This window comes from Adiantum capillus-veneris, chromosome 5, assembly GCF_014529385.1.
Source record: "Adiantum capillus-veneris isolate H3 chromosome 5, ASM1452938v2, whole genome shotgun sequence".
NCBI lineage: Eukaryota > Viridiplantae > Streptophyta > Polypodiopsida > Polypodiales > Pteridaceae > Adiantum > Adiantum capillus-veneris.
Genome location: NC_140935.1, coordinates 152,519,318 through 152,524,441, shown reverse-complemented (window position 1 = coordinate 152,524,441; position 5,124 = coordinate 152,519,318). Strand labels below are relative to the sequence as shown.

The window sequence follows — 5,124 nt, the reverse complement described above, 5'->3', positions numbered from 1 at the left end:
TCAGCTTACGTTCTGCATGAGGCAGAGCACTACACATTTACACCAGGACAGTAGCTAGGGTCACTAGCAGCTCAGACAGCACATGTGTGTGTGTGTGTGTGTGTGTGTGTGTGTGAGAGAGAGAGAGAGAGAGAGAGAGAGAGAGAGAGAGGGAGGCCTGCAGCTTGGGCTGTGTATCCTTATTTGCTGTTGGCAGCTCATTTATGTCCTGCAACAGCTGTGTTTTAGAAGCCGTAAGCTGTGGCCGATATCTAGGACGAGCCTAAGCTGTGCTAGCACTACGCCCTTCAGTCGCTAGACCTTATATGACACACCCGTCAGCCTGGCTTCTCTAGGCGCATCTTGTAGGATACATGGGCCTGGAGACGCCACCATCGTGCATCAGGTCAGAGAGACTCTTCCCTTTAGAGTCAAGCCCTGTTGCATTGTATATTGTGAACTTGCTGGAACCGTTCCGCGCCGGCGCGGACCGGTTTCGACAGGTATCACAATGTAGCAAGATTCCTAGCTCTTGGCCTGCGCCTTCCTTTGCACGCTGCTTCGAGGAGACCGTGCCCATCAGTCCACCACGACTTCGTCCGGACAGAGGGTTTTGCTCGCTTGCTTTAGCCATAGGAGGCTTGGGCTGGATGACTTTGAGGATGAAGAGCAAGTGCATGGCTTGTATTCATTGCGCTTGTATAATGAACAGCATGCAGGGAGAGGAGGCAGACACAACATAAAGCTGGGCAAGCAGTACTCTTCTTTTAAAGAAAAGATGTCGCCAGAGAGGGTGTATGTGTCAAAGGGGGAGCAAGAGAGAGAGAGGAAGGGACGCACGAAGCAAGGCAGCAAGCAGAGGGAGTGGTTAAAGGCTGCGGCAAAGATGGAGGAGTATAGTTATGACAAGGGCAGCAAAAGTAGAGTAGTTCAAGGGGAGCAAGACCAAAGAGAAAGAGCACGAGGGAGAATTAGCAACAACAACGGATTTGCAGAGAGTCCGAGGAGGTCAAGCTTTGGGACCTGTGTGCAAATGCTTGAGACAGCCAGGCTAGGCAGCCCTCACTTAAGCGAGCTCTTTGTTGGCAACCAGCTTTTGATGCAGGTGTCCTTCAACTCTTGGCGTGTCTTGTAGGATGCATGGACCTGGAGACGCAACGGTCGTGCATCAGCTCATAGAGATGCTTCCCTTGAGAGTCAAGCCTTTTCCCCTCCCTCAGGCGCGTGGCCCTTGCTACCTTTCTAGTTGATAGTGGCACGTAGCCTGTCCGTCCAATGAACCCCAAACAGTAGCATGCAACCTGTTCGCCTGCCTATCCGCCCATTGAACTCCAGCCAGCATGGCGTATTTGGCTAGCCAGTGAAATGGACGGTTGGAGGATAGCGAGCAAAAAAGGCTTTGGCAACATCACCTTATTGCAGTGGTTGCCATTGTGAGAAGAAACGGCTTCGGCAACATAAACTTCTTGCATTAGTTGCCAATGCGAGCAGGAAGGGCTTCAACAACAGAACCTATATTGCATTGGTTATCAATAGAAGAGGCATTGGTTATAAACCATTGGTTGTATTGTAGTATAGTTGTTTTGTGTGATTAAGATTATTATATTTGTGACATAAAGGTGTCCTACTCTCAAATGTTTTTGTTGCTATAATAATACAACTTCATCTTTGGTATCTCCTCATAAGAATGAAGATATGATGTTATTTTGTTATTAGGGCTTCTCATAACTAGACTTTACCTCATGCTTGCCTTTGAAAACTTTGGTGTAGTCCTGTAATTAGGAGAGCCTCTCAAAGAAAAGGATGAGGGTCTTGGGCTCACAATCCTCTACGCAGTGAGATCAAGTGTGCTATGTGTTAGTCATCACAGATCGGGACTTTGATGACAATGATCTTTGTGGTGATGAAAGGGTGGTGATGAAAGGGAGAGCAAAACATTGAAAAACTCGCTTGCACTTTTGCAATTCGCTCTAAGTAATAAAGAATGTCTAAAGGGACTTGCTTGATTATTTTGTTGCTCGGAAATACTAGCTCACCAATTTATATAACCCCAGAGAAAGTAGCCGAGAGAGAGAAGAAATTCAAGGAATTAAAAAATCTTGATCACAAATAGGAGGAACTTGCGTGTGTATGTCACCTTCAGATAGCTACGGCTAGACAACGCAAGGAAGACGAAGAGGTGGTCAACGCCCACATGATGCTACACCCTCAAGAAGATGATGCAACCATATCCAAGAAGTCCAAGGAGGGTTCTATCCCTACAACTACACATATTGAAGATGCATGCGCTTATTGGAGATGCTTTTGACAAATCAGTGGCAATTGTTTTAATGCAACTCGACTTTTGTGAGTGTTTTGTTCAACAATCAACAGTTAGCGACCCAGGACAACAAACATCAAGTTAAATTTGCATTGGTTGGAGCTTTCTTGTTGTCAAACGAAGTTGTTGCACCATTGTTGCAGAGATGCCTTTTCGACAATCGAAGCATTCAAAAGCTATAGATCATGCCAATTTTTTCTCTTGGCTTTCAATTGGTTTTTCTCAAAAAAAGTTTTAGTTTTTTCATCATTCTAGTAGAGTTTTTCATGTTCAATTGAGCATCACGTCAAGCCCACCAATACCCTTTTGGAAGAGATGTATGTCACAAAAAGATCACATACTTGTTATTATGATGCAGCCCTCAGTCCTTCCTCATCTTCCATTACATCAGGATAGCGACCTGATGTTTGCATGAGCAAGATGTATGAGTTCCATGTCTTGATGATGTTAGGCATGATGTTGAGTTAGCCCCCAAGTTCAGTCTCTAGCCCCTAAGCCGTTGTAAGCTCACTCCCCCCAGATGAGGTGTCGGAGATGATCCCTCTTGTCCAGTCCTTTCTCAACCCAAAATTCTAAAAATATGTCCATCTTTTTTTCCCTAAGGGGGGAGGTGTAGTGTGTAGGGTGTGAGCCCGCCCAAGGTGTAATGTGAATGTCCCGAGGTCATGTGTGTGCCAAGATGCTTGGTAGTGAGTTGTACTCTCTCCTATCATCAGTATAAGGAGCTTCCTATCACTTGTGAAGGCAAGCTATTGTTAGGCTCATTCTCCTTGTAACTGTACATTACAATATAGAAGTTTAGATTTTTGAATATGCTTAATTGATTTTGTTAAAGCAATTTTCATACTTAATAGTTTGTCGTACTACTCTGATGAGGATTGACATTTTGCAAATTTTTAATCTAGGTTTGGATTGTTGCTTGGCTACAAACTTGTGAACCAGCCAATACCACAACTCCTCAAAGGGTGTTGATATCATATCACCACTTGGGATATTTTTGTTCGAAGATAGTGAACACTGCAATTTTGGAGTTAGGATATTTTGAGGGTATCTTCTAAATCACATACACACAATGGTTAATCGCTGGCACATTAGAAAACATGCCTATGTTTCCCTCCTTGCGGAGTGGTGAATGAGATGGCATTGGATTAGACTTTTGAAAATGGGTCCTAGTTACAAAGGAGAGGCTACTCGATAATTTTTGGAATAAAAATATGCAAATATATGACTCAATCTTGATACATAATACTTGATCTACGCTATGTTGTTAGTTTTTGTTTTAATTCTTGACACCAATAACAAGGGAAGGGAGTCGTTGACACTTGTCTTCCCAATTATTGCCAAGTACTAATGGACTTGGTGTTTTTTGGATGGTGGCAGGTAAGAGATTTCCTCCTTGGGATTACAACGACAACTGCAACAATAATAGATGATCACCCATTGTCCAGTTATTTGTATAATTGATTGATTGATAGGCCTTGTATATGATTCTTTGATAATTTCATTGTATATGTCAATGTCTAGTCTATATGTCAATTGTAATCTTATCTCTGTCAATTTTAAAGACTATTTCTTATCTAATGTAAACATAGTTCTTGGCTATTATATACACTTTCTCTGGTTTCTAGTCCCATTGTGTGGTTCAATAGTTTGTGAAATCAAACTATTGTTAGATAATCATTCTTAAACACACACGCACACACACACACACACACACACACACACACACACTTGTTTCTAGCTAGCCTTTGGTCGGGTTAGCGCCATACAAGGGCCTAAACTAGTCATTTATTTCTTTACTTGACCCACCTAATCCAAGAGGTTGGGTTGGGGCCGCAAATCCTAATCTGGTCAAGCACATATAGCATATATTTCTTTTGTAAATCTATATAGATAAACTATGCAAATATCCATAAGTTGGTTTTGTATCATTGATTACTTCACAAGATACTTAGATAATATGTAAGGTTTTTTTGCAGGATATTGGACAATTTTCATATAGAACACTAGAAACTATTGAACGTAAACCAACTCAGCGATGATGAACAACAAGTTATTGGATGATTTCTATATACAAACACTGGAAACTATTTTTGTGGACATGGATCAAGTTAGCTATGGTGTACAATGGTAAGATATTTTCTCTTACTTAGTAATTGAAAAAGGATACTTGATTAGACGGTTTTTCTTATGGATGATGATGCTTATATACATGCCGTATCGGCACCAATTTACGGCATGGTAACCCTTCTACATACAATACCTCTTTGAAGACTTCATACTGGTTACATAAAAGGTTTTGTCACACTAATGTTCAAATTTGGTTGGGGGTAGGGTTCCATATGGTGGGCCCTATCTCTCACCATGTGGACCTTCTCCTAGGGATGGGGGAGGGCCACACACACACACACACACACACTCACTTATCTAGACAGGAAACCATGTTTATCTAGTGCTTTGTACCCCACCATGACCCAAACATATGCATAGAGATCCTTACGATACACAAGTTGAACCTGGACATTGGTGTCGCTCTCTCTCTGTCACACACACAAACACACACACACACACATTATTTGGATAACAGATGGTGTCATAAACATACACATTATCTGGATAACTGATAGTAGCCAGAGTGTTTTTTATTCATTGGTTGATCTTTATGATCGACAGATGGTCCTTGTATGCTCTATTACTCATACTCACACTTGCCATCTATGACCATTTAGGTTTATGCATCGTCTCAGATTGCTTGTGTCTACACACACACACACACACACACACAAGTTGCTGGCTCATTGACTTACAAAATGAAGGGCATCGCA

At 42.2% G+C, this 5,124-nt stretch overlaps 1 pseudogene; it reads left to right on the top strand.

The window, feature by feature from the left end:
- The first annotated feature begins 353 nt into the window (after positions 1–353).
- LOC147458311 (uncharacterized) lies at positions 354–1,114 on the top strand (annotated as a pseudogene).
- Positions 1,115–5,124: the final 4,010 nt, after the last annotated feature.